Source organism: Pristiophorus japonicus, chromosome 7 (genome assembly GCF_044704955.1).
Source record: "Pristiophorus japonicus isolate sPriJap1 chromosome 7, sPriJap1.hap1, whole genome shotgun sequence".
NCBI classification, from domain to species: Eukaryota; Metazoa; Chordata; class Chondrichthyes; family Pristiophoridae; genus Pristiophorus; species Pristiophorus japonicus.
In genome coordinates, this window is record NC_091983.1 from 239,716,874 (window position 1) to 239,743,640 (window position 26,767).

Sequence of the window (26,767 nt, forward strand, 5' to 3'; positions counted from 1 at the left end):
AAAGAAGGGTAACTTTGAAAGTGTGAGGCGTGAATTGGCTAGGATAGATTGGCGAATGATACTTAGGGGGTTGACTGTGGATGGGCAATGGCGGACATTTAGAGACCGCATGGATGAATTCCAACAATTGTACATTCCTGTCTGGCGTAAAAATAAAAAAGGGAAGGTGGCTCAACCGTGGCTATCTAGGGAAATCAGGGATAGTATTAAAGCCAAGGAAGTGGCATACAAATTGGCCAGAAATAGCAGCGAACCTGGGGACTGGGAGAAATTTAGAACTCAGCAGAGGAGGACAAAGGGTTTGATTAAGGCAGGGAAAATGGAGTACGAGAAGAAGCTTGCAGGGAACATTAAGGCGGATTGCAAAAGTTTCTATAGGTATGTAAAGAGAAAAAGGTTAGTAAAGACAAACGTAGGTCCCCTGCAGTCAGAATCAGGGGAAGTCATAACGGGGAACAAAGAAATGGCAGACCAATTGAACAAGTACTTTGGTTCGGTATTCACTAAGGAGGATACAAACAACCTTCCGGATATAAAAGGGGTCAGAGGGTCTAGTAAGGAGGGGGAACTGAGGGAAATCTTTATTAGTCGGGAAATTGTGTTGGGGAAATTGATTGGATTGAAGGCCGATAAATCCCCAAGGCCTGATGGACTGGATCCCAGAGTACTTAAGGAGGTGGCCTTGGAAATAGCGGATGCATTGACACTCATTTTCCAACATTCCATTGACTCTGGATCAGTTCCTATCGAGTGGAGGGTAGCCAATGTAACCCCACTTTTTAAAAAAGGAGGGAGAGAGAAAACAGGGAATTATAGACCGGTCAGCCTGACCTCAGTAGTGGGTAAAATGATGGAATCAATGATTAAGGATGTCATAGCAGCGCATTTGGAAAGATGTGAAATGATAGGTCCAAGTCAGCATGGATTTGTGAAAGGGAAATCATGCTTGACAAATCTTCTGGAATTTTTTGAGGATGTTTACAGTAGAGTGGACAAAGGAGAACCAGTTGATGTGGTATATTTGGACTTTCAGAAGGCTTTCGACAAGGTCCCACACAAGAGATTAATGTGCAAAGTTAAAGCACATGGGATTGGGGGTAGTGTGCTGACGTGGATTGAGAACTGATTGGCAGACAGGAAGCAAAGAGTAGGAGTAAACGGGTACTTTTCAGAATGGCAGGCAGTGACTAGTGGGGTGCCGCAAGGTTCTGTGCTGGGGCCCCAGCTGTTTACATTGTACATTAATGATTTAGACGAGGGGATTAAATGCAGTATCTCCAAATTTGCGGATGACACTAAGTTGGGTGGCAGTGTGAGCTGCGAGGAGGATGCTATGAGGCTGCAGAGTGACTTGGATAGGTTAGGTGAGTGGGCAAATGCATGGCAGATGAAGTATAATGTGGATAAATGTGAGGTTATCCACTTTGGTGGTAAAAACAGAGAGACAGACTATTATCTGAATGGTGACAGATTAGGAAAAGGGAAGGTGCAACGAGACCTGGGTGTCATGGTACATCAGTCATTGAAGGTTAGCATGCAGGTACAGCAGGCGGTTAAGAAAGCAAATGGCATGTTGGCCTTCATAGCGAGGGGATTTGAATACAGGGGCAGGGAGGTGTTGCTACAGTTGTACAGGGCCTTGGTGAGGCCACACCTGGAGTATTGTGTACAGTTTTGGTCTCCTAACTTGAGGGAGGACATTCTTGCTATTGAGGGAGTGCAGCGAAGATTCACCAGACTGATTCCCGGGATGGCGGGACTGACCTATCAAAAAAGACTGGATCAACTGGGCTTGTATTCACTGGAGTTCAGAAGAATGAGAGGGGACCTCATGGAAACGTTTAAAATTGTGACGGGTTTAGACAGGTTAGATGCAGGAAGAATGTTCCCAATGTTGGGGAAGTCCAGAACCAGGGGTCACAGTCTGAGGATAAGGGGTAAGCCATTTAGGACCGAGATGAGGAGAAACTTCTTCCCCCAGAGAGTGGTGAACCTGTGGAATTCTCTACCACAGAAAGTAGTTGAGGCCAATTCGCTAAATATATTCAAAAGGGAGTTAGATGAAGTCCTTACTACTCGGGGGATCAAGGGTTATGGCGAGAAAGCAGGAAGGGGGTACTGAAGTTTCATGTTCAGCCATGAACTCATTGAATGGCGGTGCAGGCTAGAAGGGCTGAATGGCCTGCTCCTGCACCTATTTTCTATGTTTCTATGTTTCTCTCCCTCCCCCCGCCCCTCTCAGTGTGGAGCTGTGGGCACGGACCCTATCTCTGTCCCTGGCTCTGTCCAATCTCCCGCTGTGAGTCTCTGTTCCCACATGAACCCAATGACAAAGATGGGTGGGTTGTATTTTGGAGTCGGTACGTTGCCGGGAGTTGGGCTGAGAATGAAATGTGAAGGGAATCTGGTGCCGGCACTGAGCCGGGCTGGAGCAGCTCTGGTTACTCACAGACATTGGCCGTCCCTTTGGGGATTGGGAGATACGAGCCCGCTCTCCACGCTCGGCCTTGAAAGCCTTTCTTGCATCTCCCGCAGTCCGGCCCCGTCGTGTTGTGCTCGCACTCGCAACTCAGCTTCCTCTTCTCCCAGATACAGTTGTTGGCGTGAAGATTGCACTTACACCTGGCAAAAAACAACAGCAAGCTGGTTTCAAATAAGCTGAGCAGCCAGGTTAGACTGGGGACTGGCCGCTACGCGAGTCCGCTCTCCCTTTCCCAGCTTCGCTCTGCAAACAGCAACATTTTTCTCCCACTTATTGCCTTTCAACCCAGGCGGCGGGTCAGTTTCTGGGTGTGTTTCCGCTGATTGACGATCAGATTCTGGGCAGCAACAAGAACACGTTAGGAGAGAGTTTCTGATCAGCTCCGGCCTTCCAGGCCCCTCAAAGGAAGAGCTTGCATTTATAGAGCGCCTCTCACAAGTTATTTATTTACAACAACACCTACAACTGCAACAACAACTTGCATTTGTAAAGCGTCCTTAGCCAGTAAAACGTCCCAAGGTGCTTCACAGGAGCATAAATCAGATAAACTGACACCGAGCGACATAAGGAGATATTTAGACAGGTGACCAAAAACTTCGTCTAAGAGGTCAGTTTTAAGGAGCGTCTTAAAGGAGGAGAAAGAAGTAGAGAGGCGGCGATGTTTAGGGAGGGAATTCCAGAGCTTAGGGCCCAGGCAGCTGAAGGCACGGCCGCCAATGGTGGGGCGAAGGGAGTGAGGGATGGACAAGAAGCATGTGGTGGAGGAGAGCAGAGATCTCGGACGGCTGTTCCTGGTGTTGAAAGAGAGCAGAGATCTTCGAGGGCTGTAGGATGGGAGGAGGTTACACAGATAGGGAGTGGGAGAGGCCAAGGAAGGATTTTTAGACAAGGATGAGATTTTGTTTTTGTTGTTGTTCAGTAAATGCGATTTGGAAAGGCCCAAAGTGCTGTGATGGTCTCTGTGCCGTGAAGCGTGAGAACGCTGGTCTCGGTGACTCTGTGCTAACAGCATCGAGCCTCTGTTTAACTCACTGCGAGGGTGAAGCTTCACAATCCGCAGATTGTACGTTGCACATTCAGCAAATTGTCAGTTCTGGGCACTGTTTGCTGAACTAAGCAGATGCCCAGACAGTTCCTTGGAGTCACATTAACGGCAGCGTAAACATTTTACCGCTCCTGTTCTCCAATTAGTGTCTGAAGATTGTCCTCAGCTAAAAGCTGGAGCGAGCCTCCCAGAAGCTGAGTGTGGAATAATGAGGGAATGGCTCCGAGCCCCGGAGATTGTGTGATGGGAGAATGGGAACTCGCTGACCCAGACTGAATATAGATCCAACACGAAGGAAGCCTTCAGTCACAATCAGTCATCGAATCAGGAAGGGCTTGGATCGAGTAAATGGGGAGCAACTGTTTCCAGTGGCCGGAGGGTCAGGGACCAGAGGTCACAGGTTGAAGGTAATTGGTAAAAGACTCAGAGGGGAGATCAGGAGAGTTTATTTACGCAGCGAGTTGTTGTAATCTGGAATGCGCTGCCTGAAAGGGCGGTGGAAGCAGATTCAATCGTAACTTTCAGAAGGGAATTGGATGAATGCTTCAAGGGAAAGATTTGCAGGGCTATGGGGAAAGAGCGGGGAGTGGGACTAATTGGATATCTCTTTCAAAGACCGGCACAGGCCCGATGGTCTGAATGGCCTCCCCCTGTGTTGTGTGATCCTCTCACTCTCTGAATCCTGATCAGACTGGAGCTCGGCAGTGCTGAGAGTAAAGGGACAGACTCTGCTCGCTCTGTGCTGCTCGATTGGTTGAACACTGAGCAGGAACTCGCTGACTCATCGCCAGCCAGCCAGCAGGACTGTGAAAGCTCGCTAACGGGCCCATCACCAGGGGCAGGGGGAGCTGGCACAGTGCTGGTCTGTGCCCACTGTCGCAGGGCCATTCAGGGAAGCTCAAACAACAGACACAAGGGCAGCTGACGGTGCCCAGTGGGCCGGGAGAGGGATCCCCATCTATCGCTGTCAAACCTCCCCAGTTACCCAGCGTTCACACAGGAACAGGAGGAGGCCATTCAGCCCTTCGAGCCTGCTCCGCCATTCAATGAGATCATGGCTGATCTGTGACCTAACTCCATTCACCCGCCTTTGCCCCATATCCCTCAATACCATTGGCTAATAAAATCTATCAATCTCAGATTTAAAATTAACAATTGATCTTACATCAACTGCTGTTTGTGGAAGAGAATTCCAAACTTCTACCACCCTTTGTGTGTAGAAGTGTTTCCTAATTTGACCCCTGAAAGGTCTGGCTCTAATGGTTAGACTATGCCCCTACTCCCAAAATCCCCAACCAGGGAAATAGTTTCTCTCTATCTACCCTTTCAGTTCCCCTTCATATCTTGAAAACGTCAATCAAATCACCTTCTAAATTCTAGGGAACACAACCCTAGTTTGTGTAATCTCGCCTCGTAATTAGATGTTGGCCCTGATAGACTGCCCTTCAGATGTTCATTGAGATTGTGTGCCAGATGTTAACTCCGATATAGTGCCCTCCAGATGACAACTGATAGAATGCCATGCCAGATGTTATCCCTGATAGAGTATCACAGATGTTAGCTCTGATAGGGAACACCAGATATTTGCCCTGATGGAGTATCACCAAGTTGATAGACTGAGAGTATCCCCAAGATGTTGGCCCTGATAGATTTCCCCAGATGCTGCCTTGATAGAGTGCCCAGATGTTGCCCTGATACAGATCTTGCCTTGATAGAGTACCCCAGATATTCTCCTTGATAGTGCCACCAGATGTTGGCCCTGTGAGTGCCCCCCGATGTTCACCCAGCTAGAGTGCTACCCAGATGTTGATCCTGATAGCGTGCCACCAGAAGTTGCCCTGTGAGTTCCCCTCGGATGTTGACTCTGAGTGCCCCAGATGTTGATCCGAAGCCCCATCAGATGTTGACCCTGTGAATGCCCTCCAAGATGTTGGCCGTGTGAGTGCTCCCCAGATGTTGGCCCTGTGAATGCCCCCCAGATGTTGGCCCTGTGAGCCCCCAGATGTTGGCCATGTGAGCCCCCCCAGATGTTGGCCATGTGAGCCCCCCAGATATTGGCCCTGTGAGTGCCCACAGATGTTGAACCTGTGAGTGCCCCAGATGTTAGCCCTGTGAGTGCCCCCCAGATGTTGTCCCTGTGAGTTACCACCAGATGTTGTCCCTGTGAGTTACCCCCAGATGTTGTCCCTGTGAGTTACCACCAGATGTTGTCCCTGTGAGTTCACCAGATGTTGGCCCTGTGAATGCCCCCAAATGTTGACCATGTGAGTGCCCCCAGATGTTGACCCTGTGAGTGTCCCCCCCAGATGTTGTCCCTGTGAGTTACCCCCAGATGTTGGCCATTTGAGTGCCCCAGATGTTGGCCTGACACGGTGCCCCCTGGGTGTGAAGTGTGGGGTCAGCGACTCTGGCCAGAAGGGGCGAGGAGCTCTCACCGTCCACGAATGTCCAGGTTGGAGATGGCGTAGAAGTATTTGGAGAGGTTGTGCCAACATTCCATTCGCCTTCCTGATTACCTGCTGCACCTGCAAATTAACTTTTTGGGATTCATGCACAAGGACCAATGGTAGAGCAGTAGAGGCGTGTCCTGCTCAGTTGGAGCTGTGAGCAGTGAGAGAGGCAGCTAGCAACTTTAGCTCCTGCCTGGAGAGCCCTGAGACCAGCCCAGGAAAAGAAGGAAGGAAGGGGCTTCATCACCAACTTCTATCCAGAGGGAGAGGAGGAGAACAGAAAACTTTGAACATCTTTATTACCATTCTGCAAAGAGTTGGAGAGAGGGGGAAAAGACCAACAACAAACCAGTGTGGAAGGAGGGAGACCCAACATTCTACAGGTGGGTGTGGGTGCATTTCCCCAAAAACAGACTTTGTTGTATCGGTGGGGGGAGGAAAGAAGACCACTGAGGGCCGGAACATCGCGGGGGGTGTGTGTGTGTGTGTGTGGTAGTGTGCGTGGGGGCCGTGCTTACAACTAGGCCCCCCCCACAATTGAAACCCCCCCCACCCCCAATTGCCTAGCCTGGGATAGCTGGAGCTACCAGGCTGAAGATTTTCATTAATCACCCAATTAAAGATCGTTAGGAGTGCCTGGTGGCTCCAGCTACCCCAGGTGAAGACATCTTCTCCCCCCACCTGAAGACCACCTCAAAGACTTTTGTGTTTTGCCATCTGGGGAGTGCACCCACCCACAGCTGCGACGAGAGACCTGCCCTCGCAGCCCCCCCCCCTTCCCACCCCCCTCTCTCTTTTCTCTGTTACTCTGTTTCTCCCCTCTCTCTCTGAGAGCCCTTCCTTCCAAATTTAATTTAAAAAACAAACAATTTAAGACAACTGAGCAGAGGGAGCAAGGCCCCTCCCCAATTGCCAACTAGGGGAGAGGTGTGCCTCATTAAGGGCTCCTCTGCTCAGTCATTATACAAGAGGCCAATTAAGACCATTAAGGCCTGTGACTTTGGGGTGGGTGTAGCCCTTAAAGGGACCCCGTGATGGCGACCCCATCCACGCCGGTGGCAGGGCCAGCAAGGACGTATGCGCAGGTGGCAACCGCTTCCACGGCCCCTCCTGCGCCACCCGCTGCCCTGCCACCATTTAGGTTAATTACGAAAAAACACGGGGTCAAGAGCTACACTCACCCCACAATGACCATCGAGGAGTGCGTGCGGGCGATGGCTGGGGTAGTCGGCCCCTCGGCCATTGTCGCAGCCTCCAAGATGTCTGGGAAGGCCGTGTTCTTCCTGGGGTCGGAGCGGGCGGTGTCCCTGGCCCTTGAAAAGGGGCTCACGGTGGGCGGGACGTTCCTGCCGGTGGACCCTCTCGAGGCCACCGCGCAGAGGGTCATCGTGTCAAACGTCCCGCCCTTTGTTTCCGCTGAGCTCCTCCTCCCTCACCTACACCAACTGGGGGAGGTAAGGTCGGGGATCAACCCCATACCGCTCGGCCTCAGGGAGAACAGCCTGCGCCACGTGTTCTCCTTCCGCCGCCAGCTCTTTGTCCGGCTGGCGCGGGAGGACCTGACAGAAGGGCACTTTAATGTGGTGCACGAGGGGACTGCCTACCGCGTCTTCTGGACGTCGGACGGCGTGCGGTGCCATGCCTGCAGGGAGGTGGGGCACGTTCGCAAGAACTGCCCCGCCTCCAAGGCCGCCAAACCACCGAAGGCGGCCATAGCTGGCGCCGCCGCCACCCCTCCCCCTAGTTGCGTCCGCGTGCCGGGAGCCATGGGTGCGCGGGCATCGTCGGAGGCCTTTGTTTTCAGGGCCTCCGGCGGGGGGGAGGGAGAGCGTCCGAGCGGAAAGAAGGCGCGGAAGAAGGAAAAACATCTAGAGGCGGGTCCCCTCGGTGCGCCGGAAAGTCTGACCACCGCGCTCAGCCCAACCCAGTCACCGGCGAGCGCGGGGTGCCCCGAGCCCGTGCCCGGGCCCTTGAATAACACCACAGAGGGGCCCAGGCGCGGGCAAGAAAAGGAAAAGGGGGGGGCGGAGCGGGAGGCCTCGGCAGACATGGGGGTCTCCCTGACTCCGCGCGCCCCCAGGAACAAAAAGAGGCACCGCCCCAATGAGGCGGAGGGGGAACAACATCCCTCCGCGGAGGAGGCGGTGCCCGCTGCGTGTCCCGCGTCCCCCACCAGCGCCCCCAAATTGCGCTGCAGGCGCGAGGAGTCTTTCCCCGGGGAGGGTGAGGCAGTCGAGGCTGCCCAGCCGCTGCCTCCTGGGGAGGGCGTGGAAGATCTGCCTGTCGTGGGGGGCGTGGGGCCAGTGGAAGAATGCGTAGCCGCCGGGTCGAGCGTCCCGGGGACCGAGGCGGGCGGGGCCGAAAAGGCCGAACCTGAGCCCGCCCAGCCAATACACAACTTACCCCGGGATTTGCTCGACCCGGCAGAGAATGAAACAATTGATTTTAATGATACTGTAGATGCTGGGCCGGGGGGTGGCAGCGGGGAGGGGGAGGAACACCCACCCTCGCCCCTTACTTTGGAGCTGGAGCACTTGGAGGGCCTGGGGATTTCCTATGGCCGGGTCTCTCCTTGTTCTCCGGTTCCTGGGGCGGAGGGGGAACCCCTTCCGCTGTCATTTCCCGACCCGGCACCATTTTTAAAAGAGCCCAGTGGGGACTCCTCTGCCGACGATCCTGGGGGTGGGATCGGGGCAGTGCCAGGGCCGGTTGGAGCGGCCGGTTCATTTGCCGTACCTTGTGCGGTCGATGGGCCGGCTGCTGGCGGCCACCTCCCGGAGGAGGACGGGGACTCGGTGGGGGACGCGGGTGAAGACCTAGAGACCACCGCCAGGGAGGCGGTGGATCTGCTCGCGGCCGCCGCTGAGGCCCTCCTCGTTCCTGCAAAGGAACTCCGGGACTTTTTGGCCCAGAGCCGGGGTCGCCGCGACCAAGCCCGACTGGCCCTGGAAAAATGGTCCGAGCCGGAGCTGATCAAGGGGTCCGTCCGCGCCGCCGTTAAAACCTTGGCCGCGGGCGGGCCCTTGACAAAGGAGCAGCACCTTGAGCTGCGCGAGCTCGAGGGACTCCTCGCTGGGCTGCGGAGGGAGCGGAGTTCAACAAAAGACTTCGCTCCCTCCCCCACAATAGGTTAAGGTAGAGGTTGCACTATGCTTTTGCCATGAAGATAACCATAGCCAGCCTCAACATCAACGGCGGCAGAGGGGCACGCCGTAGATTTGACAATTTTTCGCTCCTGCGGGAGGGGAAATATGCGGTGTGCTTCCTGCAAGAAACCCACACCGTTCCGGGAGACGAAGCCACGTGGCTCCTGGAATGGCAAGGAGAGGTCCGCATGAGCCACCTCACCGCCATTTCTAGTGGGGTGGCCATCTTGCTGGGCCCGCATTTTCAGCCGGAGATCTTGGGGGTCGAGGAGCCCGTGCCAGGCCGCTTGCTGCACGTAACGGTTCGCCTGGGGGACGTGCCGCTCCATCTCGTGAACGTGTACGCCCCTCATCCCGGCCCGCAGCAAACGCGCTTCTTTGAAGAGGTGTCCGCTCTTCTTGGCTCCGTCGACGTCGGCGACTGCATTGTCCTCGGGGGGGATTTTAACTGCACCCTCGAGGCGAGGGACCGCTCCGGTGCCCCGCAGTGCATGACGGCGATGGAGAAGTTGAGGGACCTGGTCGGGTCCTTCGACTTGGTGGACGTCTGGCGAAATCTCCACCCCGACTCCAGCGCCTTTACTTGGGTGAGGCCTGGAGTTGGATGGTCTAGAGTCGACCGCCTTTACGTGTCTCGGGCGTACGTTTCCTGCGTCCCGGCGGCCTCCATGCGGCCGGTGCCGTGTTCGGACCACCACCTGGTGTGGGCGGAGCTCGCTTCGCTCCGCGCGAGGGCGGGGTCTGCGTACTGGCACTTTAACAACCGGCTGCTGGAGGACGTGCGGTTCCAGGACTCGTTCCGTCGATTCTGGTCCGACTGGAGAAGGAAGCAGGGGGGCTTCCCCTCCTTGAGGCTATGGTGGGACGTGGGCAAGGCTCACGTCCGCGTCTTCTGTCAAGAGTACGCGAGGGGGTCGACCAAGAGGCGGGCGGCCAGAGTCGGGCGCCTAGAAAAAGAGGTGCTCGACCTGGAAGCCCGTCTCGGTCAAGTCGTCCAGGACCCGGCCCTGCGGACGGTGTACGAAGCGAAGAAGGCCGCGCTGAAGGACCTGCAGCTCGTCGGGTCCCGAGGCGCGTTCGTGAGGTCGCGGATCCGGTTCCTGCGGGATCTGGACCGCGGCTCCCCCTTCTTCTACTCGCTGGAAAAAAGGCAGAGTGTCCGTAAGCAGCTCTTGACGCTGCTGGCCGACGACGGCTCTCTCGTCTCGGATCCGGAGGGCGTCAACAACAGGGTCCGTGAATATTACGGGGCTCTGTTCTCTCCGGATCCGTCCAGCGAGGAAGCGCGTAGAGTTTTGTGGGAGGACCTGCCGAAGGTCGGCCCGGAGGGCGCCGAAAATCTGGAAGCTCCGCTAAGCCTGGCGGAGCTGACCGGTGCCCTCGCCCGGCTCTCGAGGGGAAAATCCCCGGGGCTGGACGGGCTGACCGTGGAGTTCCACAGGGCGTTCTGGGACGTCCTGGGGAGCGACTACGCGCGGGTCCTGGGGGAAAGTCTGGCGACCGGGGAGATGCCCCTCTCTTGGCGCAGGGCAGTCATCGTCCTGCTGCCTAAGAAGGGCGATCTCCGCCTCCTTAAGAACTGGCGCCCGGTCTCCCTCCTCAGCACGGACTACAAAATCTTCGCCAGGGCGATGTCTGCTCGCCTTGGTGCCGTGCTGGACCACATGATCCACCCCGACCAGTCATACACGGTCCCGGGCCGGACAATCCACGACAACATCCATCTGGTCCGGGACCTCATCCATTGTTCCCAGGAGGCTGGTCTGTCGGTCGCCTTCCTATCCCTCGACCAAGAGAAGGCGTTCGACAGGGTGGATCACGACTATCTGCTCGGAACTCTGCGCGCTTTCGGGTTCGGGACGCATTTCGTCGCCCGGATCCGACTTTTGTACGCCGCCGCGGAGTGTCTGATTAAGGTTAACGGGTCCTTGACGGCGCCCCTTCGCTTTAGGAGAGGGGTGCGCCAGGGATGCCCCATGTCCGGCCAGTTATACGCCGTTTGCGTGGAGCCTTTCCTGCGCCTCTTGCGGACGAGGTTGACGGGACTGGCTCTGCAAGGGCCGGGCGTGGAGGTCGTCCTCTCGGCTTACGCCGATGACGTGCTCCTCGCGGTAGAGGATCCCGCTGACCTGCGGAGGATGCGTGAGTGCCAGGAGATTTACTCGGCCGCGTCCTCCGCCAGGATCAACTGGGAGAAATGTTCCGGACTCCTGGTGGGTCAGTGGCGGGTGGACTCCCTGCCGGAGGAGCTCAGGCCTTTTGCCTGGAGCACGACCCATCTCCTCTATCTGGGAGTCTACCTTAGCCCCGACGAGGAAGCCTGGCCGGCGAACTGGCAGGAGCTGGAGGCCAAGGTCGCCGCTCGCCTAGGGCGCTGGACAGGACTGCTCCGAGTGCTGTCCTACAGGGGTCGAGCGCTAGTCATAAACCAGCTGGTGGCCGCAATGCTGTGGTACCGGCTGGTCACTTTGACCCCTCCCCCTGCGTTTGTCGCCAAGATACAGAAGAAGCTGGTGGACTTCTTCTGGAACAACAGGAAGCACTGGGTCTCTGTCGCGGTCTTGAGTCTCCCGCTTGAGGAGGGCGGTCAGCCGTTGGTGTGCGTCAGCGCCCAGCTCGCGACTTTCCGTCTTCAGACCCTGCAGAGATACCTTTACGTCGAGCCCCCTCCTAGGTGGTGTGCTCTGGCGAGGTATTTCTTCCGCCAGCAGCTCGACCTCAATTATGACACGCAGCTCCTGTTTGTGAACTTGGGGGGTGCCAGGACCGCCCTCCGGGAGCTGCCTGTCTTTTACAGGGAACTCATCAGGGTCTGGAACAAAGTCTCCACCAAGCGCAGCTCTCCGCCGGCTGGAGTGGCGGCCGTCCTGCAGGAGCCGCTGCTCGGGAATCCGTACCTCCACGGCCGAGGCTTCATGTGGCGGTCGGAAGAGAGGGCTGTGGCTGGTGAGGTGACCAGGGTCAGGGACCTGCTCGATGGCGGAGGAGCGGGCTGGATGGCGCCAGTCACGCTGGCGCGGCGCCTAAATTCTGCCAACGTCCGCCGCGCGGCCGATGCCATCGAGTCGCTAAAAACAGCTCTGGGCCCTGACTCCGTTAGGTGTATCGAGGAGGCTCAAGCACGTGGGGAGATCCCGTCCGAACTGACCCCCGTCCGGACGGAATTCCTCATCGGCGCCAAACCCCGGAACCTCCCTCGGGGGCCGGCGCCTCACAACTTGAGCCGCCTCGGGGAAATCCCCTCCGTGCCTTTCAGTTCCGCGCGGAGGGGTTTCCTGTACGGGCTGCTCCTACACACCCTCAACTTTGCCATCCTCGCCGGCCGTCCGGACACGCCATGGCGTACCATCTTGCCGTCCGGAGGAGGCGGGGGTCCCCGATGGAGGGCACTCTACGCAGGGGTCCTCCCACTATTCATCGGGGACTTGGCCTGGAGGGTGGTGCACGGAGCAGTGCCGTGCAACAAATTTTTAAGCCGGTTCACGGACTCCCAGGCCGCCTGCAATTTCTGCGGTCTGGAGGAGTCCGTGTTCCATGTTTTTATGGAATGCACGAGGTTGCAGCCCCTGTTCCATTATTTGAAGGGGCTGCTCCTGAAATTCTGGCTGCACTTCAGTCCCACTCTCCTGATCTTTGGGCACCCTGTGCGGAGGGGAGCGGGTAGGTCCGAAGGCCTCCTCGTAGGACTGCTCCTGGGCACGGCCAAGGGTGCCATCAGCCGGTCCAGGCAGCGGGCGGTCGAGGGGGTCGTTCAACCTGACTGCCTGCCTCTCTTCCGCTCTTACATCCGGTCCAGGGTGTCCTTGGAGATGGAGCACGCGGTGTCCACCGGTACGCTCGCGGCCTTCCGCGAGAGGTGGGCACCGGAGGGACTGGAGTGCATCATCACGCCCGGCAACCAAATTTTAATTTGATTTTACGTTTTAAAGTTAATTTGTTTTAATTGCCGGTGCTTTTAGTGTCCCCTTCCCTTTTATAGGGGGCACTGGGGAAAAATTGTGATTTTAGTGCCCAAAAAAAAAACAAAAAAAAAGAAAAAACAAAAAAAAACACAAAAAAGGGGGAAAAAAATGGGCCTTGTAAATGTCTGGAGTGTCACCCAGGTCGGGTGGCACCGTTTAATGTTTTTATGTTTTCACAGATAAACTCAAAAGAGTTTCATGCACAAGGACCAATGGTAGAGCAGTAGAGGCGTGTCCTGCTCAGTTGGAGCTGTGAGCAGTGAGAGAGGCAGCTAGCAACTTTAGCTCCTGCCTGGAGAGCCCTGAGACCAGCCCAGGAGGAGAAGGAAGGAAGAGGCTTCATCCCAACTTTTATCCAGAGGGAGAGGAGGAGAACAGAAATCATTACAACATCTTTATTACCATTCTGCAAGGAGTTGGAGAGAGGGGAAAAAACCACAATAACCAACATCCAGTGTGGAAGGAGGGAGACTCTACTATCTCTACAGGTGGGTGTGGGTGCATTTCCCCAAACAGACTTTGTTGTATCGGTGGGGGGAGGAAAGAAGACCACTGAGGGCCGGAACATCGCGGGGGGTGTGTGTGTGTGTGGTAGTGTGCGTGGGGGCCGTGCTTACAACTAGGCCCCCCCCCCACAATTGGAACCCCCCCCACCCCCCCCCCATTTGCCTAGCCTGGGATAGCTGGAGCTACCAGGCTGAAGATTGTCATTAATCACCCTATTAAGGATCGTTAGGAATGCCTGGTGGCTCCAGCTACCCCAGGTGAAGACATCTTCTCCCCCCACCTGAAGACCACCCCAAAGACTGTGTTTTTTGTGTGTTTTGCCATCTGGGGAGTGCACCCACCCACAGCTGCGAGGGGAGACCTGCCCTCGCAGCCCCCCCCCCTTCCCACCCCCCCTCTCTCTTTCTCCGTTACCCTCTGTTTCTCCCCTCTCTCTCTGAGGCCTCTTCCTTCCAAATTTACAAAAAAAAAACAATTAAGACAACTGAGCAGAGGGAGCAAGGCCTCTCCCCAATTGCCAACTAGGGGAGAGGTACCTCGTTAAGGGCTCCTCTGCTCAGTTAATTTACGAGGCCAATTAAGACCATTAAGGCCTGTGACTTTGGGGTGGGTGTAGCCCTTAAAGGGACCCCGTGATGGCGACCCCATCCACGCCGGTGGCAGGGCCAGCAAGGACGTATGCGCAGGCGGTGTCCACATCCACGGCACCTCCTGCGCCACCCGCTGCCCTGCCACCGTTCAGACTTATAACCAGGAAACACGGGGTCAAGAGCTACACTCACCCCACAATGAGCATTGAGGAGTGCGTGCGGGCGATGGCTGGGGTAGTCGGCCCCTCGGCCATTGTCGCAGCCTCCAAGATGTCTGGGAAGGCCGTGTTCTTCCTGGGGTCGGAGCGGGCGGTGTCCCTGGCCCTTGAAAAGGGGCTCACGGTGGGCGGGACGTTCCTGCCGGTGGACCCTCTCGAGGCCACCGCGCAGAGGGTCATCATTTCAAACGTCCCGCCCTTTGTTTCCGCTGAGCTCCTCCTCCCTCACCTACAACAACTGGGGGAGGTAAGGTCAGGGATCAACCCCATACCGCTCGGCCTCAGGGAGAGCAGCCTGCGCCACGTGTTCTCCTTCCGCCGCCAGCTCTTTGTCCGGCTGGCGCGGGAGGACACGACGGAGGGAGATTTTAATGTGGTGCACGAGGGGACTGCCTACCGCGTCTTCTGGACGTCGGACGGCGTGCGGTGCCATGCCTGCAGGGAGGTGGGGCATGTTCGCAAGAACTGCCCCGCCTCCAAGGCCGCCAAACCACCGAAGGCGGCCAAGGCTGGCGCTGCCGCCACCCCTCCCCCTAGTTGCGTCCGCGTGCCGGGAGCCATAGGTGCGCGGGCATCGTCGGAGGCCTTTGTTTTCAGGGCCTCCGGCGGGGGGGAGGGAGAGCGTCCGAGCGGAAAGAAGGCGCGGAAGAAGGAGAAACATCTAGAGGCGGGTCCCCTCGGTGCGCCGGAAAGTCTGACCACCGCGCTCAGCCCAACCCAGTCACCGGCGAGCGCGGGGTGCCCCGAGCCCGTGCCCGGGCCCTTGAATACCACCACAGAGGGGCCCAGGCGCGGGCAAGAAAAGGAAAAGGGGGGGGCGGAGCGGGAGGCCTCGGCAGACATGGAGGTCTCCCTGACTCCGCGCGCCCCCAGGAACAAAAAGAGGCACCGCCCCAATGAGGCGGAGGGGGAACAACATCCCTCCGCGGAGGAGTCGGTGCCCGCCGCGTGTCCCGCGTCCCCCACCAGCGCCCCCAAATTGCGCTGCAGGCGCGAGGAGTCTTTCCCCGGGGAGGGTGAGACAGTTGAGGCTGCCCAGCCTCTGCCTCCCGGGGATGGAGTGGAAGATCTGCCTGTCGTGGGGGGCGTGGGGACCGCGGAGGAATGCGTAGCCGCCGGGCCGGGCGTCCCGGGGACTGAGGCGGGCGAGGCCGAAAAGGCCGAACCTGAGCCCGCCCAGCTATTATCCAACTTCCCCCGGGAGTCGCTCGACCCGGCAGAAAAACAATTAAATAATTATGACACTGTAGATGCTGGGCCGGGGGGTGGCAGCGGGGAGGGGGAGGAACACCCACCCTCGCCCCTTACTTTGGAGCTGGAGCACTTGGAGGGCCTGGGGATTTCCTATGGCCGGGTCTCTCCTTGTTCTCCGGTTCCTGGGGCGGAGGGGGAACCCCTTCCGCTGTCATTTCCCGACCCAGCACCATTTTTAAAAGAGCCCAGTGGGGACTCCTCTGCCGACGATCCTGGGGGTGGGATCGGGGCAGTGCCAGGGCCGGTTGGAGCGGCCGGTTCATTTGCCGTACCTTGTGCGGTCGATGGGCCGGCTGCTGGCGGCCACCTCCCGGAGGAGGACGGGGACTCGGTGGGGGACGCGGGTGAAGACCTAGAGACCACCGCCAGGGAGGCGGTGGATCTGCTCGCGGCCGCCGCTGAGGCCCTCCTCATTCCTGCAAAGGAACTCCGGGACTTTTTGGCCCAGAGCCGGGGTCGCCGCGACCAAGCCCGACTGGCCCTGGAAAAATGGTCCGAGCCGGAGCTGATCAAGGGGTCCGTCCGCGCCGCCGTTAAAACCTTGGCCGCGGGCGGGCCCTTGACAAAGGAGCAGCACCTTGAGCTGCGCGAGCTCGAGGGACTCCTCGCTGGGCTGCGGAGGGAGCGGAGTTCAACAAAAGACTCCGCTCCCTCCCCCACAATAGGTTAAGGTAGAGGTTGCACTATGCTTTTGCCATGAAGATAACCATAGCCAGCCTCAACATCAACGGCGGCAGAGGGGCACGCCGTAGATTTGACAATTTTTCGCTCCTGCGGGAGGGGAAATATGCGGTGTGCTTCCTGCAAGAAACCCACACCGTTCCGGGAGACGAAGCCACGTGGCTCCTGGAATGGCAAGGAGAGGTCCGCATGAGCCACCTCACCGCCATTTCTAGTGGGGTGGCCATCTTGCTGGGCCCGCATTTTCAGCCGGAGATCTTGGGGGTCGAGGAGCCCGTGCCAGGCCGCTTGCTGCACGTAACGGTTCGCCTGGGGGACGTGCCGCTCCATCTCGTGAACGTGTACGCCCCTCATCCCGGCCCGCAGCAGACGCGCTTCTTTGAAGAGGTGTCCGCTCTTCTTGGCTCCGTCGACGTCGGCGACTGCATTGTCCTCGGGGGGGATTTTAACTGCACCCTCGAGGCGAGGGACCGCTCCGGTGCCCCGCAGTGCATGACGGCGATGGAGAAGTTGAGGGACCTGGTCGGGTCCTTCGACTTGGTGGACGTCTGGCGAAATCTCCACCCCGACTCCAGCGCCTTTACTTGGGTGAGGCCTGGAGTTGGATGGTCTAGAGTCGACCGCCTTTACGTGTCTCGGGCGTACGTTTCCTGCGTCCCGGCGGCCTCCATGCGGCCGGTGCCGTGTTCGGACCACCACCTGGTGTGGGCGGAGCTCGCTTCGCTCCGCGCGAGGACGGGGTCCGCGTACTGGCACTTTAACAACCGGCTGCTGGAGGACGTGCGGTTCCAGGACTCGTTCCGTCGATTCTGGTCCGACTGGAGAAGGAAGCAGGGGGGCTTCCCCTCCTTGAGGCTATGGTGGGACGTGGGCAAGGCTCACGTCCGCGTCTTCTGTCAAGAGTACGCGAGGGGGTCGACCAAGAGGCGGGCGGCCAGAGTCGGGCGCCTAGAAAAAGAGGTGCTCGACCTGGAAGCCCGTCTCGGTCAAGTCGTCCAGGACCCGGCCCTGCGGACGGTGTACGAAGCGAAGAAGGCCGCGCTGAAGGACCTGCAGCTCGTCGGGTCCCGAGGCGCGTTCGTGAGGTCGCGGATCCGGTTCCTGCGGGATCTGGACCGCGGCTCCCCCTTCTTCTACTCGCTGGAAAAAAGGCAGAGTGTCCGTAAGCAGCTCTTGACGCTGCTGGCCGACGACGGCTCTCTCGTCTCGGATCCGGAGGGCGTCAACAACAGGGTCCGTGAATATTACGGGGCTCTGTTCTCTCCGGATCCGTCCAGCGAGGAAGCGCGTAGAGTTTTGTGGGAGGACCTGCCGAAGGTCGGCCCGGAGGGCGCCGAAAATCTGGAAGCTCCGCTAAGCTTGGCGGAGCTGACCGGTGCCCTCGCCCGGCTCTCGAGGGGAAAATCCCCGGGGCTGGACGGGCTGACCGTGGAGTTCCACAGGGCGTTCTGGGACGTCCTGGGGAGCGACTACGCGCGGGTCCTGGGGGAAAGTCTGGCGACCGGGGAGATGCCCCTCTCTTGGCGCAGGGCAGTCATCGTCCTGCTGCCTAAGAAGGGCGATCTCCGCCTCCTTAAGAACTGGCGCCCGGTCTCCCTCCTCAGCACGGACTACAAAATCTTCGCCAGAGCGATGTCTGCTCGCCTTGGTGCCGTGCTGGACCACATGATCCACCCCGACCAGTCATACACGGTCCCGGGCCGGACGATCCACGACAACATCCATCTGGTCCGGGACCTCATCCATTGCTCCCAGGAGGCTGGTCTGTCGGTCGCCTTCCTATCCCTCGACCAAGAGAAGGCGTTCGACAGGGTGGATCACGACTATCTGCTCGGAACTCTGCGTGCTTTCGGGTTCGGGACGCATTTCGTCGCCCGGATCCGACTTTTGTACGCCGCCGCGGAGTGTCTGATTAAGGTTAACGGGTCCTTGACGGCGCCCCTTCGCTTTAGGAGAGGGGTGCGCCAGGGATGCCCCATGTCCGGCCAGTTATACGCCGTTTGCGTGGAGCCTTTCCTGCGCCTCTTGCGGACGAGGTTGACGGGACTGGCTCTGCAAGGGCCGGGCGTGGAGGTCGTCCTCTCGGCTTACGCCGATGACGTGCTCCTCGCGATAGAGGATCCCGCTGACCTGCGGAGGATGCGTGAGTGCCAGGAGATTTACTCGGCCGCGTCCTCCGCCAGGATCAACTGGGAGAAATGTTCCGGACTCCTGGTGGGTCAGTGGCGGGTGGACTCCCTGCCGGAGGAGCTCAGGCCTTTTGCCTGGAGCACGACCCATCTCCTCTATCTGGGAGTCTACCTTAGCCCCGACGAGGGAGCCTGGCCGGCGAACTGGCAGGAGCTGGAGGCCAAGGTCGCCGCTCGCCTAGGGCGCTGGACAGGACTGCTCCGAGTGCTGTCCTACAGGGGTCGAGCGCTAGTCATAAACCAGCTGGTGGCCGCAATGCTGTGGTACCGGCTGGTCACTTTGACCCCTCCCCCTGCGTTTGTCGCCAAGATACAGAAGAAGCTGGTGGACTTCTTCTGGAACAACAGGAAGCACTGGGTCTCTGCCGCGGTCTTGAGTCTCCCGCTTGAGGAGGGCGGTCAGTCGTTGGTGTGCGTCAGCGCCCAGCTCGCGACTTTCCGTCTTCAGACCCTGCAGAGATACCTTTACGTCGAGCCCCCTCCTAGGTGGTGTGCTCTGGCGAGGTATTTCTTCCGCCAGCAGCTCGACCTCAATTATGACACGCAGCTCCTGTTTGTGAACTTGGGGGGTGCCAGGACCGCCCTCCGGGAGCTGCCTGTCTTTTACAGGGAACTCATCAGGGTCTGGAACAAAGTCTCCACCAAGCGCAGCTCTCCACCGGCTGGAGTGGCGGCCGTCCTGCAGGAGCCGCTGCTCGGGAATCCGTACCTCCACGGCCGAGGTTTTATGTGGCGGTCGGAAGAGAGGGCTGTGGCTGGTGAGGTGACCAGGGTCAGGGACCTGCTCGATGGCGGAGGAGCGGGCTGGATGGCACCAGTCACGCTGGCGCGGCGCCTAAATTCTGCCAACGTCCGCCGCGCGGCCGATGCCATCGAGTCGCTAAAAACAGCTCTGGGCCCTGACTCCGTTAGGTGTATCGAGGAGGCTCAAGCACGTGGGGAGATCCCGTCCGAACTGACCCCCGTCCGGACGGAATTCCTCATCGGCGCCAAACCCCGGAACCTCCCTCGGGGGCCGGCGCCTCACAACTTGAGCCGCCTCGGGGAAATCCCCTCCGTGCCTTTCAGTTCCGCGCGGAGGGGTTTCCTGTACGGGCTGCTCCTGCACACCCTCAACTTTGCCATCCTCGCCGGCCGTCCGGACACGCCATGGCGTACCATCTTGCCGTCCGGAGGAGGCGGGGGTCCCCGATGGAGGGCACTCTACGCAGGGGTCCTCCCACTATTCATCGGGGACTTGGCCTGGAGGGTGGTGCACGGAGCAGTGCCGTGCAATAAATTTTTAAGCCGGTTCACGGACTCCCAGGCCGCCTGCAATTTCTGCGGTCTGGAGGAGTCCGTGTTCCATGTTTTTATTGAATGCACGAGGTTGCAGCCCCTGTTCCACTATTTGAAGGGGCTGCTCCTGAAATTCTGGCTGCACTTCAGTCCCACTCTCCTGATCTTTGGGCACCCTGTGCGGAGGGGAGCGGGTAGGTCCGAAGGCCTCCTCGTAGGACTGCTCCTGGGCACGGCCAAGGGTGCCATCAGCCGGTCCAGGCAGCGGGCGGTCGAGGGGGTCGTTCAACCTGACTGCCTGCCTCTCTTCCGCTCTTACATCCGGTCCAGGGTGTCCTTGGAGATGGAGCACGCGGTGTCCACCGGTACGCTCGCGGCCTTCCGCGAGAGGTGGGCACCGGAGGGACTGGAGTGCATCATCACGCCCGGCAACCAAATTTTAATTTGATTTTACGTTTTAAAGTTTAATTTGTTTTAATTGCCGGTGCTTTTAGTGTCCCCTTCCCTTTTATAGGGGGCACTGGGGAAAAATTGTGATTTTAGTGCCCAAAAAAAAAAACAAAAAAAAAGAAAAAACACAAAAAAAAACACAAAAAAGGGGGAAAAAAAAAAAAAAGGGCCTTGTAAATGTCTGGAGTGTCACCCAGGTCGGGTGGCACCGTTTAATGTTTTATGTTTTCGCAGATAAACTCAAAAGAGTTTCATGCACAAGGACCAATGGTAGAGCAGTAGAGGCGTGTCCTGCTCAGTTGGAGCTGTGAGCAGTGAGAGAGGCAGCTAGCAACTTTAGCTCCTGCCTGGAGAGCCCTGAGACCAGCCCAGGAAGAGAAGGAAGGAAGGGGCTTCACCTTCAAACTTTTATCCAGAGGGAGAGGAGGAGAACAGAAAACTTTTAAACACCTTTATCATTCTGCAAGGAGTTGGAGAGAGGGGGAAAAACCACAACAACCAACCAGTGTGGAAGGAGGGAGACTCTACATTCTACAGGTGGGTGTGGGTGCATTTCCCCAAACAGACTTTGTTGTATCGGTGGGGGGAGGAAAGAAGACCACTGAGGGCCGGAACATCGCGGGGGGTGTGTGTGTGTGTGGAAGTGTGCGTGGGGGCCGTGCTTACAACTAGGCCCCCCCCACAATTGGAACCCCCCCCACCCCCCCACATTTGCCTAGCCTGGGATAGCTGGAGCTACCAGGCTGAAGATTGTTGTTTTTCTCAATCACCCAATTAAAGATCGTTGGGAGTGCCTGGTGGCTCCAGCTACCCCAGGTGAAGACATCTTCTCCCCCCACCTGAAGACCACCCCAAAGACTTTTGTGTTTTGCCATCTGGGGAGTGCACCCACCCACAGCTGCGAGGGGAGACCTGCCCTCGCAGCCCCCCCCCCTTCCCACCCCCCTCTCTCTTTCTCTGCTACTCTGTTTCTCCCCTCTCTCTCTGAGAACCCTTTCCTTCCAAATTTACAAAAAAAAAACCAAACCAATTAAGACAACTGAGCAGAGGGAGCAAGGCCTCTCCCCAATTGCCAACTAGGGGAGAGGTACCTCGTTAAGAGCTCCTCTGCTTCAGTCTTTTAGATAAGAGGCCTAATTAAGACCATTAAGGCCTGTGACTTTGGGGTGGGTGTAGCCCTTAAAGGGACCCCGTGATGGCGACCCCATCCACGCCGGTGGCAGGGCCAGCAAGGACGTATGCGCAGGCGGTGTCTACATCCACGGCACCTCCTGCGCCACCTGCTGCCCTGCCACCTTTCAAACTAATAACCAAAAAACACGGGGTCAAGAGCTACACTCACCCCACAATGAGCATCGAGGAGTGCGTGCGGGCGATGGCTGGGGTAGTCGGCCCCTCGGCCATTGTCGCAGCCTCCAAGATGTCTGGGAAGGCCGTGTTCTTCCTGGGGTCGGAGCGGGCGGTGTCCCTGGCCCTTGAAAAGGGGCTCACGGTGGGCGGGACGTTCCTGCCGGTGGACCCTCTCGAGGCCACCGCGCAGAGGGTCATCGTGTCAAACGTCCCGCCCTTTGTTTCCGCTGAGCTCCTCCTCCCTCACCTACACCAACTGGGGGAGGTAAGGTCGGGGATCAACCCCATACCGCTCGGCCTCAGGGAGAACAGCCTGCGCCACGTGTTCTCCTTCCGCCGCCAGCTCTTTGTCCGGCTGGCGCGGGAGGACATGACAGAAGGGCACTTTAATGTGGTGCACGAGGGGACTGCCTACCGCGTCTTCTGGACGTCGGACGGCGTGCGGTGCCATGCCTGCAGGGAGGTGGGGCACGTTCGTAAGAACTGCCCCGCCTCCAAGGCCGCCAAACCACCGAAGGCGGCCATAGCTGGCGCCGCCGCCACCCCTCCCCCTAGTTGCGTCCGCGTGCCGGGAGCCATGGGTGCGCGGGCATCGTCGGAGGCCTTTGTTTTCAGGGCCTCCGGCGGGGGGGAGGGAGAGCGTCCGAGCGGAAAGAAGGCGCGGAAGAAGGAGAAACATCTAGAGGCGGGTCCCCTCGGTGCGCCGGAAAGTTTGACCACCGCGCTCAGCCCAACCCAGTCACCGGCGAGCGCGGGGTGCCCCGAGCCCGTGCCCGAGCCCTTGAATAACACCACAGAGGGGCCCAGGCGCGGGCAAGAAAAGGAAAAGGGGGGGGCGGAGCGGGAGGCCTCGGCAGACATGGGGGTCTCCCTGACTCCGCGCGCCCCCAGGAACAAAAAGAGGCACCGCCCCAATGAGGCGGAGGGGGAACAACATCCCTCCGCGGAGGAGTCGGTGCCCGCCGCGTGTCCCGCGTCCCCCACCAGCGCCCCCAAATTGCGCTGCAGGCGCGAGGAGTCTTTCCCCGGGGAGGGTGAGGCAGTCGAGGCTGCCCAGCCGCTGCCTCCTGGGGAGGGCGTGGAAGATCTGCCTGTCGTGGGGGGCGTGGGGACCGCGGAGGAATGCGTAGCCGCCGGGCCGGGCGTCCCGGGGACTGAGGCGGGCGAGGCCGAAAAGGCCGAACCTGAGCCCGCCCAGCTATTACCCAACTTCCCCCGGGAGTTGCTCGACCCGGCAGAAACAAAATATATTGATTTTAATGAAACTGTAGATGCTGGGCCGGGGGGTGGCAGCGGGGAGGGGGAGGAACACCCACCCTCGCCCCTTACTTTGGAGCTGGAGCACTTGGAGGGCCTGGGGATTTCCTATGGCCGGGTCTCTCCTTGTTCTCCGGTTCCTGGGGCGGAGGGGGAACCCCTTCCGCTGTCATTTCCCGACCCAGCACCATTTTTAAAAGAGCCCAGTGGGGACTCCTCTGCCGACGATCCTGGGGGTGGGATCGGGGCAGTGCCAGGGCCGGTTGGAGCGGCCGGTTCATTTGCCGTACCTTGTGCGGTCGATGGGCCGGCTGCTGGCGGCCACCTCCCGGAGGAGGACGGGGACTCGGTGGGGGACGCGGGTGAAGACCTAGAGACCACCGCCAGGGAGGCGGTGGATCTGCTCGCGGCCGCCGCTGAGGCCCTCCTCGTTCCTGCAAAGGAACTCCGGGACTTTTTGGCCCAGAGCCGGGGTCGCCGCGACCAAGCCCGACTGGCCCTGGAAAAATGGTCCGAGCCGGAGCTGATCAAGGGGTCCGTCCGCGCCGCCGTTAAAACCTTGGCCGCGGGCGGGCCCTTGACAAAGGAGCAGCACCTTGAGCTGCGCGAGCTCGAGGGACTCCTCGCTGGGCTGCGGAGGGAGCGGAGTTCAACAAAAGACTCCGCTCCCTCCCCCACAATAGGTTAAGGTAGAGGTTGCACTATGCTTTTGCCATGAAGATAACCATAGCCAGCCTCAACATCAACGGCGGCAGAGGGGCACGCCGTAGATTTGACAATTTTTCGCTCCTGCGGGAGGGGAAATATGCGGTGTGCTTCCTGCAAGAAACCCACACCGTTCCGGGAGACGAAGCCACGTGGCTCCTGGAATGGCAAGGAGAGGTCCGCATGAGCCACCTCACCGCCATTTCTAGTGGGGTGGCCATCTTGCTGGGCCCGCATTTTCAGCCGGAGATCTTGGGGGTCGAGGAGCCCGTGCCAGGCCGCTTGCTGCACGTAACGGTTCGCCTGGGGGACGTGCCGCTCCATCTCGTGAACGTGTACGCCCCTCATCCCGGCCCGCAGCAAACGCGCTTCTTTGAAGAGGTGTCCGCTCTTCTTGGCTCCGTCGACGTCGGCGACTGCATTGTCCTCGGGGGGGATTTTAACTGCACCCTCGAGGCGAGGGACCGCTCCGGTGCCCCGCAGTGCATGACGGCGATGGAGAAGTTGAGGGACCTGGTCGGGTCCTTCGACTTGGTGGATGTCTGGCGAAATCTCCACCCCGACTCCAGCGCCTTTACTTGGGTGAGGCCTGGAGTTGGATGGTCTAGAGTCGACCGCCTTTACGTGTCTCGGGCGTACGTTTCCTGCGTCCCGGCGGCCTCCATGCGGCCGGTGCCGTGTTCGGACCACCACCTGGTGTGGGCGGAGCTCGCTTCGCTCCGCGCGAGGACGGGGTCCGCGTACTGGCACTTTAACAACCGGCTGCTGGAGGACGTGCGGTTCCAGGACTCGTTCCGTCGATTCTGGTCCGACTGGAGAAGGAAGCAGGGGGGCTTCCCCTCCTTGAGGCTATGGTGGGACGTGGGCAAGGCTCACGTCCGCGTCTTCTGTCAAGAGTACGCGAGGGGGTCGACCAAGAGGCGGGCGGCCAGAGTCGGGCGCATAGAAAAAGAGGTGCTCGACCTGGAAGCCCGTCTCGGTCAAGTCGTCCAGGACCCGGCCCTGCGGACGGTGTACGAAGCGAAGAAGGCCGCGCTGAAGGACCTGCAGCTCGTCGGGTCCCGAGGCGCGTTCGTGAGGTCGCGGATCCGGTTCCTGCGGAATCTGGACCGCGGCTCCCCCTTCTTCTACTCGCTGGAAAAAAGGCAGAGTGTCCGTAAGCAGCTCTTGACGCTGCTGGCCGACGACGGCTCTCTCGTCTCGGATCCGGAGGGCGTCAACAACAGGGTCCGTGAATATTACGGGGCTCTGTTCTCTCCGGATCCGTCCAGCGAGGAAGCGCGTAGAGTTTTGTGGGAGGACCTGCCGAAGGTCGGCCCGGAGGGCGCCGAAAATCTGGAAGCTCCGCTAAGCCTGGCGGAGCTGACCGGTGCCCTCGCCCGGCTCTCGAGGGGAAAATCCCCGGGGCTGGACGGGCTGACCGTGGAGTTCCACAGGGCGTTCTGGGACGTCCTGGGGAGCGACTACGCGCGGGTCCTGGGGGAAAGTCTGGCGACCGGGGAGATGCCCCTCTCTTGGCGCAGGGCAGTCATCGTCCTGCTGCCTAAGAAGGGCGATCTCCGCCTCCTTAAGAACTGGCGCCCGGTCTCCCTCCTCAGCACGGACTACAAAATCTTCGCCAGGGCGATGTCTGCTCGCCTTGGTGCCGTGCTGGACCACATGATCCACCCCGACCAGTCATACACGGTCCCGGGCCGGACGATCCACGATAACATCCATCTGGTCCGGGACCTCATCCATTGTTCCCAGGAGGCTGGTCTGTCGGTCGCCTTCCTATCCCTCGACCAAGAGAAGGCGTTCGACAGGGTGGATCACGACTATCTGCTCGGAACTCTGCGCGCTTTCGGGTTCGGGACGCATTTCGTCGCCCGGATCCGACTTTTGTACGCCGCCGCGGAGTGTCTGATTAAGGTTAACGGGTCCTTGACGGCGCCCCTTCGCTTTAGGAGAGGGGTGCGCCAGGGATGCCCCATGTCCGGCCAGTTATACGCCGTTTGCGTGGAGCCTTTCCTGCGCCTCTTGCGGACGAGGTTGACGGGACTGGCTCTGCAAGGGCCGGGCGTGGAGGTCGTCCTCTCGGCTTACGCCGATGACGTGCTCCTCGCGGTAGAGGATCCCGCTGACCTGCGGAGGATGCGTGAGTGCCAGGAGATTTACTCGGCCGCGTCCTCCGCCAGGATCAACTGGGAGAAATGTTCCGGACTCCTGGTGGGTCAGTGGCGGGTGGACTCCCTGCCGGAGGAGCTCAGGCCTTTTGCCTGGAGCACGACCCATCTCCTCTATCTGGGAGTCTACCTTAGCCCCGACGAGGAAGCCTGGCCGGCGAACTGGCAGGAGCTGGAGGCCAAGGTCGCCGCTCGCCTAGGGCGCTGGACAGGACTGCTCCGAGTGCTGTCCTACAGGGGTCGAGCGCTAGTCATAAACCAGCTGGTGGCCGCAATGCTGTGGTACCGGCTGGTCACTTTGACCCCTCCCCCTGCGTTTGTCGCCAAGATACAGAAGAAGCTGGTGGACTTCTTCTGGAACAACAGGAAGCACTGGGTCTCTGTCGCGGTCTTGAGTCTCCCGCTTGAGGAGGGCGGTCAGTCGTTGGTGTGCGTCAGCGCCCAGCTCGCGACTTTCCGTCTTCAGACCCTGCAGAGATACCTTTACGTCGAGCCCCCTCCTAGGTGGTGTGCTCTGGCGAGGTATTTCTTCCGCCAGCAGCTCGACCTCAATTATGACACGCAGCTCCTGTTTGTGAACTTGGGGGGTGCCAGGACCGCCCTCCGGGAGCTGCCTGTCTTTTACAGGGAACTCATCAGGGTCTGGAACAAAGTCTCCACCAAGCGCAGCTCTCCGCCGGCTGGAGTGGCGGCCGTCCTGCAGGAACCGCTGCTCGGGAATCCGTACCTCCACGGCCGAGGCTTCATGTGGCGGTCGGAAGAGAGGGCTGTGGCTGGTGAGGTGACCAGGGTCAGGGACCTGCTCGATGGCGGAGGAGCGGGCTGGATGGCGCCAGTCACGCTGGCGCGGCGCCTAAATTCTGCCAACGTCCGCCGCGCGGCCGATGCCATCGAGTCGCTAAAAACAGCTCTGGGCCCTGACTCCGTTAGGTGTATCGAGGAGGCTCAAGCACGTGGGGAGATCCCGTCCGAACTGACCCCCGTCCGGACGGAATTCCTCATCGGCGCCAAACCCCGGAACCTCCCTCGGGGGCCGGC